Here is a 27,175-nt window from a genome sequence, read left to right as displayed (position 1 = left end):
GTATAATCGACCTGTCACCAGATAGCTGGCTGTCCTCTCGCAGGGAATCAAGGGCTCGTTATTGATTTCTGCTGCTGATAGGTTGATTATTCAGCAGTGAATCTAGCCAGGTGATCCTTGGTAACGGAAGTTCACTTTGATAAGCACATATATTACAGCATTCTAACCACTTTAACAACTTTTTTTATTCCACGAAAACAGAAGTAGCTGTATAAAGAGGCTGACTAACATCTACAGGAAATTCATTTTATCCACCTGATTATTTAAGATCGTCTGCTGAGGTTGCTGTGTGCTGAGCCTTCACAAGGCATACAAATTTCTTCATTCTGTACCATTCAGAGAGATCTATCTACAAACCACACTTCCACAGAATCTCTTGTTACCAATTTTTCAGTTATATTTTTTCTAAATTCTTAACCATCCAGCCAAAATGTTAGCTAGTACCCATGAATTAGAGAAAATCCATACCTCTGTCTATCTCTAAGGCCTGGCAAACTTACAACCAGGTGCACTGCTTAGACTTTCCCTGTAGAGAGATATCTCTTCACCACTGTCCTTCAAGTTCTCGCCTGAGAGGAATTTTAATGATAGAGCTGTTGCTGTGCATATTTGTGATTTTTAGCCAAGAGCAAAGAAAATCTGATGCATCTCTTTGAACAGGCTGTGTATAGTCAGTTTTTGACTTTTTGTATAGTCAATCATTAACTTTTTCTCTGCTTTTTAAGTTTGTCAAGTTATTTTTTTTATATGACAGCTATTTTCAAGTTTCTCTCTTTCCTGGAAATAAATATTTTTTTTGTGATTAAAGAGTTGCTTATATTCTTTATTTTGAACTACTGACTCACTGTGAGACATTAACAAGGTGAAGTTGTATAGGCATTTATTTATTATTGAGAATCTGACAGCCGAGGTAGATTCTTTTTCAATAAATTATACCCCAGATATTATGCAAGTGGATAGTGTTGTGTTTGTATTTATATATTTGTGTGTTACTTTAGTACAATATTGTCCTCCTTTCCAGGGAAAACAGAGGAAGTCAAGAAGAACATTTATATTCACACCTCAGCATGGCCTGTGCTTGCTTCCAGAGCCACACTATGAGCTAAGGATGTCAGTGGGATTCTAATGGAGAGATGCTCCACTTACCCCTAAAAGTTATTTTGCTTTCAGGGGGCCTCATTATAATTAAGTCTTCATTTGGTCTCACTTTGCACAACAAGTAGCTAAATATCTTAAATAGTTCTTGCAAAGATTTTTTAACGCCTTGTAAGTTTTTTAAATCTGTTTTATTTCTATTTATTGTTTTGCTTAATTATTAAATTACTTATGTATTTATTTACATTTTGTTTGGTCATTTCATTGGGTAGTTCAGAGATGAAGGAGTGAAACCTAAGCACTCAAATCATCATATTGAAAAAAAAAAATGATCATATTGAATGTGATCTATATCTGCTTTTTGAACCCAACTAAAGTTAGGACATTTAATCTTATTAACTTTAACCAATCATCATAGTCCGCCAATACATTCTGTATGCTAGTTACATACCACATTATGTTTACATTTTTATTTTTCCTTTAATGAGTACACCTTCTGTATCTTCATCTAATTACTTCATAATCATATTAAATAGTTTAAAGAAAATTGATATCTAAATGTGGGTCTCCAGTGGATTTCAGAAGAAGAAATTTAAAATAAAGTATTGGATAGAAGAAAATCTTAGAAATCTGGGGCATGGAAGCCAGATTTTTTTCATCATTATTTATTGTTATTTCTTGAATATTGTGGCCTAATGGAAAACTAATAAAAAAATGAAATATAAATTTAAGAAGGAACTTATATGGCAGTTCAGTCTTCAAATCCCATGTTGAGAAGAGAAAGAGAATTGAGGCCAGAATTTGCTAAACAGTCGAGCTCTATTTTTGCAAACAAGGAGGGGTGATGGTGGTAAATAAATATCTATTGCTGTATTTCACTAGTTCACTATGCTGTGACTATAGGCTAAAATATGGAGTGCTTCCTCTTTTGTATAATGACACAAAATTGTATAAAACTAACTATGGGTGGTGAACACACAATGCAATATATATATGATATACTGTTGAATTGTACACTTGAAGATTATAAGATTTTGTTGATCAACATCACCCCAATAATTTTAATAATAATAATTTTAAAAAGAGTTCAAATAAACCTGTGGTCTAAGCAATTTAAGCAGATGTTTATGTTTGGAAATAGAACACCTGTCAAGCACTTTCAAGTTAAATAGACCTCATGACTTTAAATAGAGGTAAAAGTATCCAAGGGAGCATTAAAAACTAATAGGCAAATAAATGAGGTGGAGAGAAAAAGATTTTAGAAGTATAGTTGGAAATCTTTGGAGTTCATATTAAAATAATGATTCTGGGTGGAAGTAATGGGTCATCCATAAATAGCATGCAAACAAAAAATAATTTTAATCAGGTTAAAAAAGTTTTTTTTTTAATCTTTGAAAATGTGGCTTTCAGCTCTCAAAATTCACTGTATTGCAAATATAATTATGTGACCACTCTGTAAAAATTTAAATCTCCAACTGAGCTCAGAAATTATATAACCTTCATGTTAAAAACATCACATAAGATAGAAGGCTCTTATGAATAAAACCTATTTACTTGACATAGAAGGAAAGGGGACTGATATACATTTCTGTTAACTAAAACTTTAGTTTCAGCTTTGTATTCTCTTTAAGTGTGAATTGTCATGATTCCATTATTCTTAAAACATGAATATATTTGGACAAATGGGGTAATATTGTTTGACAAAGTTTCCTAAAATATGCTGTCAGCAAAGAGATACTTTTTCTTGGTGATCTCAACAAATAAACATTATATACACCCACCACAATAGCAAACACATTTGGAATGCATGAAGTGAAAGGAAACACATACTTGATATACATATACGTACATAAGAATGCATGTGTGTATACATGTATATAGAACCTCTGCATGTGCATTTGTGTCTATGAATATGCATGTGAATATTTGTTATAATGTATGCATGTGTGTATTAGTTATAGGATATTAAAAGAAAATTTTTGGTTCTCTGATTTGGGGAGTCATGCTCAAAGTTTGAAAAAGGAGAAATTAATTATCTTCATATTTTGAGGCATCCAGCAACAACTTGAATCGGATATTACTCAGATTGCTAATAGACTGAATATTTGGCCTTATGGGATTTGTACTGCTTATTCTGTGAGACAGTTTCTTTGCCTCTGTGTCAGTGTGCTGCTGTACGTAAACAGATTCATTCATAGAGATGGAGATTCCTCCAAGAGGGGCATTTTATTCCTTCCTTTGGTAGTGAGTTTGCATTTGTAATTGAGATATAACTTATGTGTAACGTTGTATAAATTCAAGGCATACAGCATGTTGATTTGATACATTTATATATTTCATTTATATATTTACATATTTCTTTTCGCTTATTATAACAGCCCTTTCCTTCCTTGTCGGATATCTCTGTAGTCAGTGATTTTGCCGTTTAGCCTATGTCTTCCTAAGAAGGAAGAAAGATAGAGGCAGGACGAAGTAGAGGGAATGACAGGAGTAAAGTGCAGCTTACTATGTGATAGGGCTGGGATGGGTGAATTTTCTTTGAGCCTGGTAGTTACTTGGGAAGCTGAATAAACTTGAGTCATTTTGCCTGTTCCCCACCCCAGAGAATTGCTCTGAGGAAAGAAAACCCAAGCAAGAAGTTCAGGAGAGTTGAAAGGTGTAAACATTTAATTCTACTTGGTTTCCCAAATCAGGCAACTGGGAAGTGGGGAGGCCCTAAAGGGACTTTGGAGAATTCTCACACACATTGCACATAAGGGTTGGTATTTGAAAAAAATCTCAATTGCAACACAGCCTCAACATTCAAGTTAGTGTTAGAGACACGTCTACTGCCTGCAGTTAAGACAAATATGAACATTTCAGCCTTCTCAGTAGTGAAATGCCAGGGCTTTGATGAGGGCAATGTAGGAAAACACACAAAAACAGAATATACTCCCGCCTGCATTTTAGTCTCTTGACCTTGTCCTGAGATGGTAGATGGAAGAGTTCGGAATCAGAAATGAAATTAAAGCATTCCACTGGAAGGACTGAATTTTATTAACAAAGCAATCTGAAAGTTATAGTATCTAGCCAAAGTAACAACCCACTTTAATGATAAATATAAATTTACATGTAACAGGAAAGAGTGAATTATATTTGTTGAATAAAGATAAAGGGTAGAGCAGAAAAAGTGAATAAGGACCTTTTTTTCAGTTGTTATGCCGGAGGCACATCCTAAAAATTTATTTCCTGCATGTGCAACCTCTCTGTCATACAGATGAATTATGTTGTCTAAAGAATTGCTGCTTTACAGTAACTAAAATAATTTATCTGAGAGTTTATAAAATGATATTCAGCCTTGAAGCTTGTAATGCAAACCAACGAAAACTAAATACTGGTATAATTCTAATTTAATTATGTCTTATGGGCCAATTTTTCACAAATATACTTAATGTTGAAAATTTAGGAATTATATGTGCTATGTATGGACATACATACAGAGAATTATATTTAGTATTAAAAAAATTTTGCATCATCGGAAAAGAAGATAAGGCCCAATTGATGAGTTTTTTTGTTTTTTGGTTTTTTTTTACATTGTAAAGCAAATCAATATATTTAAAAAGGGGAAAATTAGTGGGTGTATGCTTATCATGTACAATGTAATAATGCATTTTTTAAAATCCCATAGAATACCAATATGAACTATGTTAATCTATCTTGTATTATTTAAGACAAAAATAGAGGAAAACTTAACTGTCATACTTTTTTCTACTTTGGTCATCCTTCACATGATATATCCACTATTATGACTTTTTAATGTTATGCATTTCATTTTGGAAAATACAGATTATGGCATAGACAATACCTGTTACCACCTACCTAGAGAGATGCTTTGATAGGATCTTGTTGGAATGGCACCATATTGTATGAGAGCTACACATCCAAGGAGAAAGGTCTTAATTCTGTTCTTTCCTCTAGCATCCTACTACAATACCTGCCAGCACCACATAAACTAGTTGTGAATTTGTTACTAACTTCTATGTTACTAGCTATGAATAAAGCAAAAATAAAGAATCTAAATAAAATTAAAAAAAATTAAAACAAAATAATTTAAGCTAAAATAAAAAGGGTGACAGCAATAATGTTTATCATTTTCCTAGAAGATATATCCTGTGTCTCTCTGTGTTCTTGTCTTTAGGGTTTTGAAAGAAACTGAAATGGTAGGGTAGAAAAAGTAAAGAAAATAAAGATAAGAAAATAAGATTAAACTAAATTATTTCTAGGCATAACATGGCATTATTTTGGAAAAGTCATTAAGTAGTGAATACTTTACATAGGAATTGATATTTAACATGTTTGTAAAGAAAGTAAGATTAACTTGTGTTAGACTGATATGGAAAATGTTGACTTTTAAAAGATAAAATTTTAAAATATTGGTGAACATGAATGCACGGGTTTTTATTTGGCTTATATCACTAAACATATTACCAGAAACCCTCTTTTATTTAAGGAGAGTAAAAGGAAAGCAGTTTTCAAAATATTATGTCCTCCCACCCCCACCTTAGGAGAACCAGGCTATTGGAGAATATTATTTGTTATTGTTAATTTTATATCTTTTTTTCTGTATCTTTAGGTTTCAGTATTGAAATATATCAATCTCCTCTGGATATGCTTGGAGGCTGCAAATAGTTGTTTCTATATATTACAGAACAGAGCTTTAGTTTCATGAATTAGAATGTCATGTTTCCATCATTTTCCTTTTCTCAGACTGTTCTGTTAACCACACACCCCCCCTTTTGTGTATAAACAAGAGAATTTTCAGAGTGAGAAACAAAGTGAATGAATTTACTGAGTATTTGAACAGATGTGGTGTCCTTGCCAAGTTTCTTTTCACTTTAAGAATAGTTTTAAAAATAGTAATGTTTTCAAAGACGTTTTTGCATTAAGCAATACATATTTCTTAAGATAATTCAATAATAGTAACTTCAATAGCAATAGCTTTATTATCTATATAATCTTTCTCTCTTTTTACATTCATCTATTAGACTTATTTCTAATCCTTGCAACCCAGGTGGCAACCATCTTGCTTTTTCTCTGGTGAAGCTATACCATGCTCTCTGTTAAAGCAAGGTCAAATTTTTTTCTTAAGGCATATGCCTTCTGGGAGGAAGGGCTACAAGTTCAAACTAAATATGAACCAAATGTTTCACTTTATTATAACAATAGCTGTAAAATTTGTGGGAAAGAAATAGTTCAAATCTCTATGGCTTCTTCTGTGGAGGGATCTTAACAATGATCAGTGTTTTCTTTCTGATTTAAATGCCTTAAGAACCTATTGCTATACCCTTGCTGTGGTTTTTCGATTGAACTCCCTCGGCTTCAGCTAATTCAATTCCTAACCAGCAGGTATTGCTAGAGCATGCTGTGTGCACATATTCCCAGCTTTGATAATACAGATGGCAACAGGCAAAGAATCACCAAGTCAAGATACTCACGGTGTTCTTGCTATAAATAGTCACATTATCCTGGCAGTCTGTTTTCCCTTAATTCTTCCTGTCTTTCATTCATCTATATAATTTCAATCTCTAATTTTAATCTTATGATTATTTAGAAGGGTAATTAGGGTTTATGCATTAACTATGGAACACAACTTGGAAATGTGCATTAACTGTAATAGATCATTCTGGCTAGAAAGAAATATCCAGTAACCTATTAAATGATCCATGATGTCTTGAAAGATATAGACAAAAATGGATCAATCTAGGAGTCTGAGTGCATAGCCTTAAAGAAGTTACAAGATATTTATGTGGCTATTTTCTTACCAGTGTAAAAGTATTGATGTTACTAAAGAATTCAAACAACATATATGTAAGTTTATGACTGTATCTCTCTATATGTCTTTGTTCTCTTATAAAAGATATATATATATATATACACATATATATACGTATATATATATGTATACATATACTATATATACATATAGTATATATGTATATATATATATATATACGTATATATATGTGTGTGTATATATATATATATATATATACTATTAGCAAAATTTCCTTTGTGGTTATTTTCAAACAAGCTATTCCATAAAGACATTCAGACAATGCTGCCATGAAATATATTCTGTTATTATTTAATCATACCTATTAAATATTTCAGTATAATAATATACACAAAACATTAAAATTATAGATGTAGAATGTAAAAATCTTTTATTGGTGCTGAAGTGCAGTTTAAAATAGCCTTTAAAGAACTCTGGTATGGCACTCTCAGGCATAAATATTTTCTGAATGTATCAATAATGAATGTCCTTTTTTCCCCTCATCCCTTAAGTAGGGAAAGTTGTAACCTTGCCATTGTATTATCTTATAGGACATCTGAGACAGCCAAAAAAGACATACTCTTCAAAGGGCTGAAAGGCAATTAAAATAATCCTAAGTGAACAACATAGTTATTTAATTTTTGCACAGTTACCTCTTATTGGCATTAAATGTTTCAATAATGTATGATTCATTTTGTATAAAAAGCCTGGGTTAGAATTATTTTTGATTCAATTAAAATAAGAATCTACACTGATGATAAGTACTTAATTTTATTTTTCATACTGCAAATATACAAGACAAATGTGTGAGTTGTTTTAATAACCAGAATTTAAATTTTATTCCAAAATCTTAGTATTCAAGAGTTCTGTATGTATTCCAGAAACTTGAATCAGTAATACTGTGTGTGTGTATAGGATTATAAAAATGAAAAAAAATCTCTTCCACAGTAGCAAATATGTAACTATATAAATGATATATATAGAACTAAATACATATATATGGGAACTAAAAATAAATCAATAACTCCCTTATGATATTTGGCTATTTTTTACAAGCTAGTATAGAAATAAGGATATTCTGTCTTATTGTCCTACTTGGAAAATCTGAATATGAAAGGGAATACCTGGAAATACATTTTATAACAAAGAAGTAAAACAATTTTACTGGATAGAGACAGCTAGTTCTAAAGTTGAGGCTCTGGAGACACATGTCCTTGTTTTTCCCTTCTAGCAGGTTCAGAAATCTCACTGACTTAAGTATGCATGTGCGTGCACATGCGCACGCGCACGTGTGTGTGTGTGTGTGTGTGTGTGTGTGTGTGTGTGTGTGTGTTGGAGTGACGGATGGGGAGTGTTGTGTGTATACATATTTACATGTGGCATTAGATAGCTTGCATTATTTTGTGTCTGGTTTCTTCTACTCAGTGACATTTTAGAGGTTCATTTATGGTTTGCACATATGAATAACTCATTATTTGTTTAGTTGTATAGCATTACATTGTATGACTAGCTCACAATTTCCTGATGAATACTCCTTTCATTGGTCCTGTGAGTTTTTTCCATTTGGGGGTTATTATGAATAAAGATATTTTGAACATTCTTGTACAAGACTTTTTGTAGACATATGTGCTTATTTCTCATGAGTATATACTTAACTGATGAGTTTCTGGTCATAAGGTCGGTGAGTATGCCGGAGCAAACTCTTATCAACTCACTAGTGCTTACTTGTTACATTTTTAAGTGCTCTATGAGCTGGTTGTTAAATTTAGACATTATTAAAAAAATTATATCTATTTACACAAACTACATTTAATACAAATTGAGTAAATTCTCAGAAGTCATCAAACCCTCATTATTTTATTGTATTTTAATATTATCTATGTTACTGAGGTTGTTTATGTCTTTTATATCAGTTTGGTAAAGAAACTGTTTTAAGATGTTCTTTGTGCATCTTTTTCCAATTCTTCATTCAGTGATATCATAATAAATATGAACTTGGATATGGTGGGAGTATTTATACTCACAGAATTTGGTAACTTAGAAATTAACTGCTAAATAAATAAGCAAAAATAAATAAGTGAGACTACATCAAACTATAAAGCAAAAATGAAAGAATCGGCAAAAGAAAGCATCAACAAAATGAAAAGGTAGCCTATAGAATGAGAGGAAATATTTGGACATTGTATATCTGAAAAAATGTTAATATTAAAAATATATAAAGAAACAATGGTACTCAATAGAAAACAACAATCCAAATCATATTAAAAGTGGGCAGAGCATCTGAATAGACATAATCTAAAGAAAACATACAAATGGCCAACAGGTACATGAAAAGGTGCTTCATATTAGTAATTATCAGACATAAGTAAAACAAAGATGTGTGAGGATTGATGTTAACTAAACTTATTGTGGTAATTAGTTTGCAATATAGCCATACATGGAATCATTTTGTTTTACACCTAAAGCTAATACAATGTTATACATCAGTTATATCTCAATAAAATTTTAATTAACGAGTTGGAAAATCAGATCTGGAAAGATATTTGCAACAATTGGCAAGTGAAGATGAAATTCTAAATAGTTTTTGGTTATACAAATACCTTATGCAAAGTAGTAAAAGACATTAATGAGCCAATAGCTCAAAGAGCAATGGAGATGAACAGATAACTCATAACAGAAAGAAAACATGTGAAAACTTATGAAAAAATTTGGCCATGCTAATAATAAAAAAAAAAATGCAAACTATAGCAATGTTACAATTCAACTTTCAAATTAATGCATATTTTCAAAATAGATCATTCACAATGATGTTTTATTCTTTTCTTCCTCTCACTGATGGTACAGTGGAATTCATACAGATTCATTAATTCAAAGAGTTGTTTTTATTATGCTCATTTTGACAGGTAGAGGAGAATTTTGATTTGTCATCCTTCATCAAAATGATGACTATAATTTATTACAGGATAACGCTAAGTGCTTACATACATTATTTTTTCAGCTGTAACAATTTATAATTGACAAATAAAATTGTAAGATATTTAAAGTGTACGATATGTTGATTTGATATACATATATGTTATGAAAGGATTCCCCTATCAAATTAACACATCTTGCCTTTTTTTTTGGTGAGAATCTTTAAGTTCTATTCCCTTAGAAAATTTCTTTTCTTTTTTTTTTAAATTAAATTATTGGGGTAACATTGGTTAATAAAATCAAATAGGTTTCAAGTGTACAGTTCAATAATACATCATATGAATATTGCATTGTGTGTTCACCCCTCTTTCCCTTCCCTTGGGTAACCACTAATCCACTGTTCCTGTCCATGAGTCTCTGTTTGTTTGTCATGTTCGTTGCTTTCAGTTTTATATCCCACATATGAGTGAAATCATATGGCTCTCAACTTTTTCTCTCTTATTTTGCTTAGGATGATAACCTCAAGATCCTTCCATGTTGTCCCAAATGGCAGTATTTAATCTTTTCTTATGGCTGAGTAATATTCCATTGTATATATGTACCACAGCTTCTTTATACAATTTCAGTTATACAATACAGTGCTGTCAAATATAGTCACCATGTTATAGATGCAGTCTCTCAGACCATATTCACCCTATTCACAATAATCGTTTTTCAATTATGGTTGACATTCAATATTATTTTATATTAGTTTTAGGTGTACAGCATAGTATAGCATAGGTTAGACATTTATATAATTTAGAAAGTGATCCCCCGATTTGTCTAGTACCCACCTGGCACTATATATAGTTATTACAGTATTATTGATTACATTCTCCATGTTGTGCTTCATATCTCATGACTATTTTGTAACTAACAATTTGTCTTTCTTAATATTTTCACCTTTTTCACCTAGTCCCCCAGGCTCCCACCATGTGGCAACCATCATTTTGTTCTCTGTATCTATGAATCTGTTTCTGTTTGGTTTGTTTATTTTGTTCTTTAGATTCCACATATACATGATATCTCATAGTATTTGTCTTTCTCTGACTTATTTCACTCAGTATAATACCCTCTAGGTCCATCCATGTTGTTGCGAATGGTAAAATTGCATTTTTTTTTTTTTATGGCTGGGTAATATTCTATTGTATATATGTATTAAGTTTTCTTTTCCCCTTCTAGATATTTATCCAAAGAAGTCCAAAACGCTATTCATGATGATTTTGATGTTGTGGTAAGATGGCTGGCCTCCTAAATTCCTGATTAAATTAAAAATAATTACTAGCATTTTAAAGACAGTTTAGCAATATCAATCTCATATTTTTTTACTTCTTAAACTACCCTACCAGTGGTTATACATAATCATACTATTCTAATAATTTGGTGCTCTGCAAAAAATAAAGCTCTGATTTGTAGTATTTGCTGATATTTTTGATGTAGTTACCCTTACCATGCCTGGTTTCAAGCTACTAAAATTTTAATCCATTCACAAAATTTTGCAGTTATCTCTTATAGACTAATACAAACCAGAATAAGAATTTCACTGCATGTAACTTTCTCCATTTTAAATAGCAGTGAGTTATTATAAAAATAATAAAATGACTAGTTTTATTTAAAATTAATCTTTAAAATAAAATTAATTATATTTGAGGAGAAATGGATCTGACTATGGTTTATTTCCTACATTTAAAATGTGAAATTCAGAGACTTTGGCCTTATAGAAGCCATGTTAGACATAAGCATCAAGCCTAAATACATGCTTATCTTTTAACACAGAATTCTACTTCTAGTAGTTCACCCTAAGAAAATAAAAATGGATATGCATAAATTTTATCTACTATTAGGTCCATTGAAGTGTTGCAATTTTTAGCAACTCTTTGGAAGAACACTGTATAGATAATAGTAAGTACTGTAATTCAATTATGCTTAAACTAGAAGATGGATTAATAGGCAGCCATTATACATATTTTAAAATATTATTTAAGGACATGACAAAATTACTGCCATACACAGAGTGCAAGGGTAGGTTGCAAAATAGCATTTATAGTCATTTATTAGAAAAATGTTATGTATTTAATTAATTATATCTTTATCCTATATATTTATACTACATATATACTTTATACATGCACAATGTATACAATATATAGCATTTCTCTACTATATATATTTTACATGTTGTTAAACAAGAGCATTCTTCATGTGTAAGGTTTATATATATATTTTTTATTTTCCCAATATTCTACATCTTTTTGTAACCTGCAAAGTATTTTGTATTTCCAATCTGATATATAATTCTGACATAGCGAAATGTGAAGAAAAATACCCAGCTCTGCTCAAATATGTCATATAATGTAATTTTTAAAAATTTTATTTTATTATTTGTTTCAAGTACATAGTACATTGGTTAGACACTTACATAGTTTATAAAACAATCCCCCTAATTGTTCTTTCCTCTGCTTCTCCACCTATCCAATATATTAATGCTAACTGCATTCCCTATGCCGTGCTCCCCATCCCCATGACCATCTATCAACTACTAATTTGTACTTTAACCCTTCACCTCTTTCTCCCAGCCTGCCATCCCCCCTCCCCTCTGGCCATCACCAGATTGTCCTCTGTATTTGTAAGTCTTCACCATTTGGGGCCTACATCATTTGTCCTCCAACTCCCTGAGATTCATAAGCTACCTGGGATCTTTCCAGACTTTCTGTTAAAAGTGGGCCTGGTACTCCTATAAAAAAATGTTTAATTAAACTTTGAAGATCCTGACTGCTATCTTTCCTAATGGGGAGTCATAATATGTATTTATACAGAAAGGTTCAGAGATATTCTACAGCAAAGAAATTTACTTAGTTGTGTTAACCCACACATATTTCAACATGAAATTATAAAAAAAAAAGTATAAAAGCCCTTAACATCACCCATCAGAAGTGATTTCCCTTGATCTAAATACTGAACATGACTCTTTAATATCTCTCAGATTATTTTTTATAATATCACCATTCATACTTACTTTCTCTTGCTTTATTAAAAAGTATTGATGGTTATTTTACTCTATTTTAATTGGTTTATGTGTTACTTATTCAGATTTATTACTCCTCTTTCAGAGATGAGAAAAACAAGGTGAAGCAATGTTCCCAAGTTCCCACAGCTGGTAATCAGCAGAGTGTCTTAACCCATCTCCATGTCTCTCTTCATACCTTTCTCCAAACCATACTCCATTTTACGGTGAAACTATCCTTGTAAAATACTGATTTGACTTTTTTGCTTAAAACACTCCAGCAAATCCTTATCACCTATAAGATAATGTCAAGTATGCTTAGTGTAGTAAGAAAGGCCATTCTCAGAACTTTCCAGATGCTGCACTACAACCAATGTGTCTCTCTCTGTGAACATTGGTTTACTCATCTGCTTCTTCACACTTTCCTGTCTTTCTGTATGTTCTTTTATTTCCATGTTCCAAATGATAAACTCCTATTCATTTTTCCAGAACCACTTCAAACATCACCATCTCTATGAAGATGTCTCTCTCTTTTCTAGATTGAATTATGTGTTCTCATTGCTTTGCATTTGTTTAGTGTTTGTCTGTTGATATGGATTTATTTTCTTTATATGTCGGCTCAGAGAGAAGTAATATATATACTCTGATAAATTATAAAAGTTTCCCACCCATACCACCTTCCTAACTTCTAAATTATTTTATTTATTTACCATTGATTAGTGAATATTATAATTCATTCACTTAATTAAGATATTTGAGAAAAATTTTTGGTAGATTGATTAGTCAGCTTTGTTAAAAGAAGGCTTTATAAAAAATAATCCTTCATTTCTCATACTAAATTTGCAGTTATTTATTATATGACTGATACCCCCAAATTAGATGGTGAATTCTCGGGTTAGGGCAGAAACAATGACATGTTTTGATCTTCAATTCTTGATCTTCCAATTACTATGTATGACATATACATAATATATTCTCATTAAAGGTATGACTAATAACTGATTTATAAAAGTGATAGGAAAAATAAGGACAGGGTGGATAAATCATTTCCATAAATCTGCTTCAGAACTAAATGAATTGTATTCTTGTTCGAAGATGTTTACACTTAAAAAAAAATATCATCACTTTCAAAAGGCCTGCACTTAAAGCTCTATATTGAAGCCTCTCACGTATTATTATTACTACTAAGTCATATTAAAATCTCTTAGAGCTGTGGATGTTGTGGGATTAAGTACAATACAAGAGCATTTATTCTCCTTAAAGGAGAAGCAAAAGGAGGAAGTAAAGTTAAGCAGCATATTAAAAGAAATAACACTTAATTTCTCCGCAGTACAGCTGATATTTTATTTCCTTATTCACTGGATTTATTTTAGTAAGTAATTTCGATTTCATTATCTTTTTTGTATTACCTCAGTCTGTTATAGAATTATCAGTTGGCTATTATTTTTGCAGTCCACTGTTATGGAACAGTCTGCTGACCTGGGCAGGACACCATCTGGTATCTGAGCCCACTTCTTGAAAGTTATACCTAGGAAAAACAATTTATGACTGTTACTCCTTAAGTATTATTTTATAGTATTTCAGGAAAAAATAAGTATTACTGAAGTGTTACTGGAGGAAAACATCAAACATGTCCTTACAGTAAACAAGTGGGTGGAGGATGGAGATACACTTGAAAGAGAGGAGAAAAGTATCCCTCATTTTTGCCAATAGACTTAGTAATAGTAAATATATTGTTGAAAGTTATATAATGAGACTTAGCTTTTCTTGCTCAAAAACAATGTAGATTTAAAAAGATGAGCTATTTTATAGATAACAATATTGTGGTACACCATGTTTCCCATTCTAAGGAAAAAGTATAATAATATAGCTACTATAGAGTACCTATTGCTTATAATTAAACTGTGAAAATCCCACCTGTGTACACATTCTGTATAAATTGTGTAAACAATGAAACTAGAGAACAGTTCTTATCAGAGACTTTTCAAAGCAGGTTTAGATTCCTAACATGTGAATTACATTCAGTAAAACATACTACTCAGTTTATGTGGAAAGCATTTTAAATATGATTGCAGATATATAATAAATATATTGATTCTAAAATCAAATCTCTAGATATAAGAGCCAAAGTAAAAATTTGGGCTTTTGATTGTTACAGTTAGTGTTTAGGTTTTTGCATAAAACACTTATGTGAAGATTCCCCAATATGGAAATGTAGCTTTGTGAAAAATTAAAGATATGTATAAAGGCACTTTTTTACATAAATGAATTTAAATCAAACAAGTTCAACTGTTTAATGTGGATACTTACTGCGATTTTTATTTTCTGAAGCTGTTCACAGCAAGAGTTATTTAATAAAAATACTATAAATGTAATTTTTAGCTTAATTTTTATAAACAGATTGGATGGCTTATCAAATGCCATGGTGAATCTGCTTAAAAAAACATCAATTTACATTACACAGGCAGTTTATTAGAATTGCAGATTTGAGTCCAAGCATTTGACAGTCTCAGGCCTTTTCACACATTAATAAACTAAAATTCATGGGTCTGTTGAATTTGAGAAGAGTTAAAAATTGGGTTGTTTTATTAATGATTCAGATTTTACATAAAATCAATGCCTAAATTGATCCCCATTCTCTAGCAGCGGTAATTCTTGTCAGCGTTGCTATAACTTAATGCAGGAAAAGGAAGAGGAACTCTGTGGAAACTATAACATCTTGTCTTTCCAACTTTGTTCACATTACGTTATTTTTTCTAGCAAATTGTGGTTACAGCTATACTCCTCTAAAGTGCCATTTACTATAATTCATAATGATCAATACACAATTTTCAACCTTCTTATTTATTATTGTTAATGCAGTCCTATTTGAAAATACCCATCTATGAACAAAATGAAATTATGTTATTTCACTTCCAGAAATTGACAAATAACATAATTAAATAAATCTCTTCTACAGTTTTACATTCTGAATGAAAGATACATATTTAAATGAATACAACTAATCCATCGCTGCCATCAATGTTAATGAAAATTATTAATAATCTATGACAAATGAATTGTCAGTACATATGTAAATTTTCCTTTAATATGTTGTTTCCTTTTAATTAGTTTCCTGGAAATTCACAATTAAACTTGTTTCCTAAACTTAAAAAATATATATAGCTAATTTTGAAGAGCATCCAAACTTTCAGATACCATTTATTGACATAAAAATTTGTTTCTCCCATTTCCTCTACCCTTCTTCCTTTTGACATATTTGCACCTATGTTGAATAGATACCTTGTCCTTTTTGAAAATCAGTTTTAGCCTTAGCACTAACTTTCCCCAGTAATTTCTAAGCCCCTTGCCAAAACTCTATTCTCCTTAACTCACAGATTTCCAAAAACTTCTATGTCCACAGTCTTTTAGAGATTTTCAGTTCTTTTGTATTAATGGATAACCAACCATACCATGAACCTATCTGCATTTTTTTATTGTCACCAACAAATTGTCATATTGGGAGAAATGCCATGACTCCTCTGCCTGATCTTATACTATGGTCACCTTCCAGCAAGTTGCTTTTAAAAGGAATTATTTGTTTGTTTTCATTTTTTGCTACTGAAATCATGATTGCACTTTCTTTTGCTAGGTTATCCTTATAGGGTAATTAAGGTCTATTAATATGTCTCTTACTTACAGGAATTACTTTAATGCAAGTTTAGTGTTAGCCATAGAAAAAAGATCTGGCGTTAACATGGATAAAGAAGCTGATTTATTTATAAAGCCAGTGCCATAGCATTCTTGAATTTACTACCTCCTAGTTTGAGAATGGAGATGATTTTAAATAAATATTTTTAAAAATCAAACAGAATCAATTTAAAGTTTTCAAATAAATTTGAAAGGAGGGCAAGAGGAAGGAATGTTTTTATTCATTAATTCATATAACAAGTATTAACTTTAAAGCTAACAATGCTCAGCTCTATTCTAGGTACAATAAGTGGAGTGTCAATCTAGCAAAAAGATTAGAAGGAAATTACAACTTTTTAAGCAAAAGATAATTACATCTTGGCCTAGGAAAGTGACAATAGGTATAAAGATAATTGTATGGGTTTAGGATATGTTTGGCTGCAGATTGTTAAGATTTACCAATTAATTGGATGTTGGGGCGTGGGAAAGATATTAATATGATAGTGACTCTTAAAGGAATTTTTTAACACCTAACATGGGGAAAATGGGGGTGTGGGGATTATGTTTGTTTGCTTAAATCAGGCTTCCATTTTGGATATGTAATATTTGAAATACTTATTAAATGTCTAAATGTAGATTTCAAGAAACAGGTAGATATCAGGGTCTGGAACTCAGAATGGAAGTTAAAACTAGAGATATATTTGAATGAATGATAACCTTACAGAAATTATTTAAAACCATGGAGAATGGTGTGGTTACTTTGAGTAAGAAGGTAGATAAAAAAGATTAGAAGCACACGGAAGCTTCTGGATCCTGGAGGAAGAGCAATGTTTAGATGTCAGGTAGAGGAATGGGAGATAGGATAGCTTTGGTAGTGGTGACAATATGAGTAACAGCAAGAATTATGATCTATTGTATCCTTACGCTGAACCAATCAATATTCTAAGTATTTTCCACTATTTTTGAACACCTGTGTAATCCTCATGACAACAATATGGTATATGCACTAGTATCTTAATTTCGTATGAAGGGAACAAAATAAGGCACAAAGGAGTAAAGTGCCTTCTCCAGGGCGAAGTGAGTTTTTGTTTGTTTTTAATAAAGAGACTCTAGAACCCATTTGTGTGCTATGATTTGGTAGAGAGAGAAGCGTTGCTAATGTAAGAAAAAGGATTAACTACTAAAATTATATCCTTGAGAATGTAGAAGGGAAGAAAATCCAGAAGCCAAAACTCAAGAGAATAGATTGGTCTTTGACGGTTCAGTATAACCGGAGAGAAGAAACACTGAATAAATATACAAAAGAAGTACTTCGTGTATGTAGTTTTTATATAGGAAGATGAGGTAGTTCCCTTTTGATTCTTCTGCTTTTTGTTGTTTCAGTGGAGATAATCAAAGAGAGGAGTTGGTCTGTGCTGGGGAGCCTGATTATCATGCAGATTTTACATGCAATGCCCTTAGAATCTTCACATCTCCATTCATTAAAACAACTTTTCACTAAGAGTACACTTATCAAATATCTGTCTTATGAATTATCTGTCTGCAAGGATCCTTGACTCTCGACATGAATTAATTAAATGCTCTAGGTGAAAGAAAGATAAAATTTTATTAAATCCCCCCAGAAGTGTGCATTTAAACCCAGTAATCTTGAAAGGTTCATGAAGGAAAACACATTTCAACTGACACTCTTAGAATTAATGGGATTTTGATGGGCAAAATTTTGTGGAAAATATATTCCAGATGGAGACAGCGGCATGAGCAAAGCCATGACCAGAAGCTGATTCGGCTTAAATGTAGGGAGAGTAAAGTTAAATAGTAGGATATAATTCACACACAATATTAGGGACAGATTGTGAAGGGCCTTGGATAGCATGCTGAGTATAGATTTATTCTGTAATAAACTGGGAGACATGGGAGGTTTTTGAGCAGTAGAGTGGGAAGACAATATATTTGGAAATAGATAATGAGCCTTACTGTTTGATAATTTGGAATGTATGATATTTTAATATCGCTGAAGTTATCCAGCTACTCTTTTGGTTGGCATTACTTTTTCTTATATTATCTTTTCTATTTTAAGCCTAGGGCAACACTTAAGGACAGTGTTCTTTTGTACATTTGTGCAAGGATGTCCTAGATACGGGGGTTTTTGTTTGTTTGTTTGTTTGTTTGTTTGTTTGGTCTGTTAAAATATAGCTAAATATTTTAACCATTTAGCTTTCTATTCACATTGCCACTTTGAAGAATGTTAACTGTAAAGGAATTCTAAGAAAGCTGTTAATGACTACCTTTAGCAGGCTAAATAAACATTTCTATAAATGTTTAATTAGACATACCAGCTAAAATAAATTTTTGATTTACCTATAAAAACCCAAACAGAGTTCAGGAATACAGATATTTTCACCAAAAAAAAAAAAAACAAAAAAACAAACAAACAAAAAAAACTGTTTTCATAGGATAAAACAAATGCTAAAATTTGTTTTTTTTGAAATTATGTATCACTATAGACTCTTTTTCTTAATGTATAGAAATCTCATAGATATAACAGAAAATTCTCAATAACTATTTTCTTTTGGAAGTATTTCAGAAATCAACCTATAATCTTTTTGTCTCTCTCTTCATATCCAGATATCTATGATTTCAAAGAGTTAATTTTAGGCTATAAAGGGAGTCATACTCCATGAATGTATTTGACTGAGATTGTTATATTAACAGAGAAATTGAAAATTTTAATTATCATCAGTGAAAAGTGAAAAGTTAGTAGTGTTTTCAGGACAGGGATATGGCATGTGTTTGATTAAGTCACTCTCCCTCTTATTTTGATTTTCTTGCAGCAAGCAGAGCAAATGTCTGTCTTTGTGAAATTATTGACCATAGTTAGGGGTCTAGCCAATAAACAAGGGGTCATTTTTTATAAATACATGATCAAAATTTAGATCCTGAATATATGATATTTAGCTTATCGATTCATGCATTTAGCAGATATTTCTTGGTTATATATTATTTATTACGCTTGTACTACGTGCTGGAGATAGATATGTAATAATACGTAGCATTTTCCCTAAAAAAGCTAACACCGTAGTGGGGGAAATAATAAGAGAAAGAATCATGAGAAGTGTGCCCCATGCCCTAGCATGCCATTTATGAACATGTTTATTCGGAACCATTTATTGAACACATTTGAATATCTAATATGGCACTGAACTTATCCAGCTCTATTAGTGAATCTTCTAGGTATTTCTGAATCCTTTTCTAATTATTAATGGCTAATAGTAATAACTTACATTTAATGAATGACTTATATGCAAAGCCTTTATCTGGATAATTTATATGTGTATTTTGTTTTTACAGTTAATCAAAGTATATATTATTATTATTATTATTATTATTATTCTCACTTCATAAATAAAATCTAAGACACAAAAGGCTTTAGTGACATGCTCCAGGTCTTATAGATATTCAGTGACAAAGCTGTCTTGATACAGCCCAAGAAATTTAGACCACATTTTAAATAATTTAATTATACTGTTACCCTGAAAACAGAAAGAGACAGATGCCATTAATTGTTATCTACATGGTAAAATACTTAGAAAATAGATATATGGAATTATAGAACTCCCAGAAACTAGCTTTCTGTAGCAAGTCTCAGCAAGGAGTCAGTATCTACACTCTTTGTTTTCCCATTTTCAGGTAACTAATGATTTTTATAGTTGGTAACACTGCCATTTCTAATTCTGATTCTTCAACTGGCATGCAACTCATCTTCATTCATTCATTGCCATTCTTAAATTTATTAAACATATGTTTCTTTTGTACATTCCATATGGTAAACACTGTGGTAAAACCTATACTAGGTATTGTGATAAAAAGTTGTGTATGACATTCCCTATATTTGTTCACCTCTCTATTGGAAAGGAAATACAAATATGGAAACAAATCATTATGCAGTCTTGCAAGTTCTCTACAAGCGGTCTTTAAAGAGTGTTATTAGAAGGTAAAGGAGATTGCAATTGATGCTTAATGCAAGCGTCATTGAAGACCTTTTGGAAGTGAGGTCATTCATACTGAAACTTGAAGCTTGAGAATGAGTTAGGGAGGAGGAGAAGGAAAAATGGATATTTCCATTGGAAATGAAATGAAAGCCTGAATGATGGCTCAAAGAATAAGCCCACCAGGGTGATTAGCATGCAGATTCTCAGCAAGGAGTCAGGGGAGATGAGGGCTGTAAAACAGATTACAGCCATGTTAGATTTACTGAAGGAGGAACGCACAGGCTTAAAGGGTTAAGCAAGATTTATTATATTTGGCTGAACCAAAGATGACGTCAGCCCCGAATGTGAGGTGACCTGAAACTTATATTGGACTTGAGGTGAGCTTTTTTGGTGGGAATATATCGGGCAGGTAAATTGACAAGGATGGGAGGAGAGTCCAGTGAAGCAGAGAGGGAGCAGGCAGCATTGACAACCCAGATACAAAGTCCAGTTCCCACAGAAAGGTAAGAGAGGAATCTGGTTCCCACACTAAGGGGGTAGGGATAGGGCCCTCCTGGACCTAACAAGCCACATTTGAAGAAAGTTTATGTTGACCTTGTAAATATATATCTGTAAATATATTTATGTCGAGAGATGACATTGTGAGTTTTCTTTTCTAAACATCTGCTCATTACTTTAGCTGTTCTCTAGGCAGTGTCTTTGCTCACCAACCTCAGGGACTATTCTAAACCCTTTTCTCTCTCGGAGTATCACCCAAGCCAGACCACCTATGGACGAGATCAGCAGAATGTGTCACCTTGACTTCGAGAAAAAGACCATTACACGCACTCTCTCAACTTCTTGCTTCCAAATAAACTTTAGCTGATCTTGCATCCTTATCCCCTGTCTCCTAATCAGATTACGTTGTCTATTTTATTACCTCTCTAACAAGTACTTTTTCTGTCGTAGATTCATTTTCTCCTTTGGATCTTATTCTTAGCCCTGTATGGGCTTGGGCTATGCTAAAAACAAAATGAAACAAAACAACAAAGTAAAAATTCTTCTTTTGATCCTACATGGTTCTCTAATCTTTCTCCTTTCAGCCTCTTCTTCAAAGCCAGACTTTTTAGAGTACTGCAAAGAAATTCACTTTTATAATTTCTATCCTCCCATGTTTTTCCTAATCCACTGCAAACTTTTCTGTCCACCACTATCTAAAAATTAATGAACTGTTAACTGTGAACTTCAGTGGATGTATCTCAATCACAGTCTTGTAGGCTCACAAGGCACTTAACCAAGTTTATTCCCCTGAGTACTATTTGTTGTCCTCACCTCCCTAACATTGTTATTTCTGTTTTTTCTTCTGTTTCTAGGTCTCCTGTACAAATTCTGCCTTAAGAGTAATGGTCCATGTGGTCTGAGTAATGATAAAAATTACTACAAAAGAGCAGTTAACATAGGCTGTTATACAATAGCAAATGTATAATAGCTGGCCAGCAGTTGAGGGAGAAGTCTAAATTTGTAGCATTTGTGATGTAATGTAATTATTCCTAATGGCCAATTTCGAGCTACCATGTGAAGTGGACTAGCTCACAAAACTCCTGAAAATTTAACAAAAATGTGCCTCGCAAGTCATAGATAGCCATCTCCAGCATTCCATTCGGTTAGGAAACTATCTGCTATGAGTTGTGAGAATTCAGATTATATTTAGGACTAACGATGCAGACAGTTACAGTGGTTCCAAATGATTTTATTAGCCTCAAGGTTATATTAACTTTCCAAGTATCTGCCCATCAAATTCAACTCCCTCCAAATACAATTCTTAGGTAGGGCCACATCCATTTACAACCATTTGAGAGAGAGAAGGAGTGTTTCATAGAAGTAACCTCATGAAGAAAGACTACTATTAATCCTAATGCTTGGTGAGGTCATATTTCCAACTTTAATATAACAGTAGACACTGGCCAAACTCTTTCCTGCCTCAGAACAAACATCACAAATGCCTATTGTGTTTCCTAGAGAAGGGCACGTTTTCAGCAGTAGCTATGCCTACCTACAGACGTATATAGGGAGGGCTGTAAATGAATTCAAAATCTGGAAAAAATTGTTCAGAAATTGTTTCCTAACTCAGGAAAGAAGATATTAAAGCATTATCCAAATACATAGAAATGTGAGGCCATCCTGGAAGGAATTACTTAGGAGAAAAGTAGCAGTTTTAACATTTCTGAATTTATCTCCAATATTTTAATAAATATTACACCATTTTATTGTTATTACTGTTATACCTTAACATTCCCTCACAGTTTTCATCATATTACAAGCATTTCTTTCCTCTTATTTATGCCAACTCTCTTTTACAATATAACTAATCAGTTATCACATCAGTCACCCTGCTCTACTTCTGCACTGGGTTTTGGAGTCAACTTACTCTGGTTCATAGTTAGACAAAGATACATAGATTGTACACAGGGATGGTGTAGCTATCATGCATTCTTCTCCTTGAATCTTCTCCAAATATTCCAGAATTGGCTCTAAGAACTGTGGGTCCAGATAGTTCTCACTGCCAGTATCACCTTAACACAATTCCAGCTATCTAGAATGAAAAATAAAGCCCAGAATCCCTACTACAGGCCAGAAAATGAACAAAACAAAAACAAAAAACCCCAGGAAAGTTAAAGGCATAATCATCTAGCATTTACAAAAAAAAAAAAAAAAAAAATCCTTTTATGCTTCATACTGACACTAATGAACAACAACAAAAAAAACTTGCTTTTATTGCATGTGCTTTATTTATAAAATAATTATAAATGTTTCAAACACTATATGATTTTCAAAAGTACAAGTGTGATTTTCTTTCTTTTCAATCTTAGCAGTTTTGTTTTGTATGTATATTCTTTTAAACTTATTTCTACATAAACAATAAATATATCCACATAGATTACATTTTTTAATATAACTGATCCAGCAAAGTAGATTTTTCTGAAACGATTTCTCATTTAACATTTTATCATGGACATTTGTCTATAGCATACATTAAGTTTTACATTTTTTTTTTCCTACTGGCTCATAGGATATTTTTTCTAAAGGTTTTTTTTTTTTTTAATTTTTAATAATTCTGGAGAGCAGGGACTTGTGGTCTAAGTAGTTCAGACTGGAGGGTGGAAGGATTGAAGCAATCTTCACCTATTTTTCTTCACACTTTTGTTTAGAACTCATGCTATTTTCAGTGTTTCTAAGCTTCAGCATGGAGAATAGCAGATATCCCAGTGACTGCTATTTTTTGTACCAGGGTTATTGAAAGGATTTATGGAGATAATATTTGTAAGGTACATAAAACAATACCTGGCACACAGTAAGCACTCAATAAATACTAGCTACTACTGTTGCTGCTATTATTTTTTATTATTACATTTATTTGGAAAAACGAATGAACTATTTTGTGTTGTTTTCCATGCTACACTTAATGAAGTTGCTGAAACTACTCTTTAAAGAGTAAATGAGAAAGGGAGAGTGTTCTTTCCGCCTCCATCCAAGACTGGATAATAAAGGCAAATGGCCCAGATTTGCCTTATTTGGCTCACATGCCCACCCTGTTTACAGAGCACAAAGGCATAGTACTATGACTAGTCATTTCTTCAGAACCTCCTGGAGTGTGACAGAGGCAGTTCTCCAGTAGACGACTTTTAAACAGATGAAGGAGAATGAAATGCTTGGCAAAAGAAGCAACAGATATTCACTACAAAGTGAAATCCCTGAATTTTTATATTGAAATACATTTAAAGAGAAATAACTCATTTTTAAAACCAATTATCTCAATATTGTTCTTTACAGAAAAAAAATTATTCTAGTCTAGGGTCCAACCCATGTTGCATTTAGCTTTTAGGTCTCTTTAGTCTCTTTTAACTTAGAACAGTTCTGCAGAATGATGTTGATTTTTATAAGATTTTAATGTGTTTTCTGACAGGTTTCTTTGCTATAGAGTTACTACATGTCTCCTTTAAATTAGTAATTTTTTGAGGAGATATTTTGAGACTGTGAAAATGTACTATTTTTCATCAAACTTTCACCCACTATTTTAACATCTATTAATGATTATGTACCTGAATCAATTGTTACCATGGAGTTTGACTAATGATGATTTTTCTAGGTCTGTTACTGTTTCTACATTTATCAGTTGTCATTCTGCTACTGTAAGGAACATCAATTTCTCCCTAACTTGTTTATATATTAATTTATTTCTATTAGTATTATCAGCGTTAACTCATGGATTCCTATTTTATTCAACTGATTGTAATTCATTGCTATCATGTATCTTGATGTTTAACTTGCACATAACATGCTTTGAACATCAAAGTTCTAACCAGCTTCATTTTAGCAAATACCATACTACATTAAATGAATGTTTGTGTGTATTTTAGTTTTTATTTTTACTGGAGCTCTCTGAGAAGGGGGTCCATATTTCATTCATCTTTGTATTTCCAATGTCTGATAGAATACTTGGATCATAGTAGTGGTTACCAAACACTTGTATGTACGGATGGGTGAATGTGTGAATGGATGAAGGGCTGCAATAGCTTTTATTTTAAATATTTATCGAAAGAAGTACAATAACCAGAAGAGTACTCAAAGTAAATGCACAGCTCAATTAATAATTACAAAGTCGACATTTGTATAAAAACAGACCATGGCTAACACCCCAGAAGCTCACCTCATGCCCTGCCTAGCCAGTAACCGACCATTCTTCTTCAGAGGTAACCACCATCTTGACTTCTACACGATAAGTTATTTTTGCCTGGTTTTGTATTTTATGTAGTAGAGTCATCTGGTGTTTTTTGTGTGTGATCGTTTTTTGCCCAACATTATGCCTGTGAGATTCATTCACATTTTTAGTCTTTGAAGTGGTTCAATTCAGTTTCCTTCCCATGTAGTCTCAAACTATATGAATACCCACAATTTATAGACATTTGAATCCCTTCTGGTTTTTCACTATATTGCATATAATATTTAAATGAACATTCCAGTATGTATGCCTTAGTGCCTATCAGCATGCATTGGTGTTGGATATATGCCATGTGTGGAAAGGCTGGGTCATTTATGTATGTATATGCATATGTGTATACTCAAAGTTTTATATATATATATATATATACTATATATGTATACATATAGTGTGCGTGTAAGTATATACATAATGTCAACGTTAAGTAAAAAATCTAGACTGTGTACAGTTTACTAATAGGATATGAGAGTGCTCATTGCTCTATACTGTCATCATGCTTAGAACTGGTGTTACTGTTGTGTTTTTTTTGTTTTGTTTTGTTTTGTAACTGGTGATATGTAAATATGTAGTCATAGCACATTGCAATTTTATTCTGCATTTCCTTGATGATTAATAAAGTAGAATACCACTTCATATGTATTTAACCTTTTTTGAATTACCTTTAGTGAAGTGCTTATTCAAGTCTTTTACATATTTTATTGGTTTTTATTTTTCTTATTGATTTATAGGGACTATTTAGGTAATTTGGATATGAATTCTTTATTATTGTATGTGTAGCAGATAACTTCTAGACAGTTGCTGGTCTCTACACTCTGTGATGCTCAATGTCATACTGTTTCAATTATTATAGTTTTATAATATGTCATGCTATGTGGTAGAAAAAGTCCATATATCTTATGATTTTGGTTGGAGTTTTAATTGATGGCATTTTTAGAATATTGACTCTTCTAGTGTTTTTATTTAGCTTATTTTTAATTCAATATTTTATTTTATTTATTTTTGTTTGTTTTTTGTTATATCATTTTCACTAAATATAATCCTAGGTATTTGACATTTTTTTTCTGTCTTTGCAAAGAGTATATTTTTATCTGTAGCTTTAACTTTTCTTTGTATACTAACCATTTGCAAGTAATAACAGTTTTGTTTCTTCCTTTCCATTATTTATACCTTTTATTTATGTTCTTGTTTGTTTCACTGTCTAGAATATCCAGTACATTGTTAAATAAAAGTGGTGATAGTGGACACCCTCATCTTGTTACAATCTCAGACAGAAAACATTCAATATTTCATCATGAAGAATAATATTTTTAGGATACCATTTATCAAGTTAAGTACTTTCTATTCTATTCCTAGTATAGAAAAGTGTTTTTTTTTTTTTTTTTTTAAGTCAGAATGAGTGTTGGATTTTATTAAATTCTTTTACCGGGTCTATTTAAATGATCTCATGGTTTTCCTCCTTTACGCTGTTAAAGAATTACACTGTTTTGAATTTATAAAAATAATTTTTGAAATCAATCCAAACACATCATTATATATTTTGATTTTATATGACTGTACTCAGTTTAATAATAATATGTTAAGAATATTTGTGCCTTTGTTCTTCAGTGGTATCAGTTCCTAATTTTCTTCTAATAACATTTTCATCATTATCTAATAGTAACATTATGATGACTTCATAATATAAATTGAGAGTTCCTTGTCTCACTTTATTCTCTGAAAGAGTGTGTAAGATTGCTATTATTCCTTTTTTACTTCTTTGGAAGTATTAATTAGCAAAACCCATCTGTGCTTGAAGATTTTATTGTAGGAGGCTTTTAATTATGGATTCTACTTTATTAATAATGCCAAGAATATTCAAATTTTATACTTTTTTTTGTGCCAGACTTGGCAATTAT

General features: G+C 31.8%; 1 protein-coding gene across 4 annotated transcripts in view; it reads left to right on the top strand.

Annotated features, from left to right (window-relative positions):
• Positions 1 to 27,175, top strand: part of LRFN5 (leucine rich repeat and fibronectin type III domain containing 5) — a 243,866-nt gene that overhangs the window by 174,763 nt on the left and 41,928 nt on the right. The window lies entirely within an intron of this gene.

Source organism: Pteropus vampyrus, unplaced genomic scaffold, assembly GCF_000151845.1.
Source record: "Pteropus vampyrus isolate Shadow unplaced genomic scaffold, Pvam_2.0 Scaffold10, whole genome shotgun sequence".
Taxonomy (NCBI): Eukaryota; Metazoa; Chordata; class Mammalia; order Chiroptera; family Pteropodidae; genus Pteropus; species Pteropus vampyrus.
Note: the sequence above shows the minus strand (reverse complement) of the source record. Positions and strands in the feature narration are given on the sequence as shown.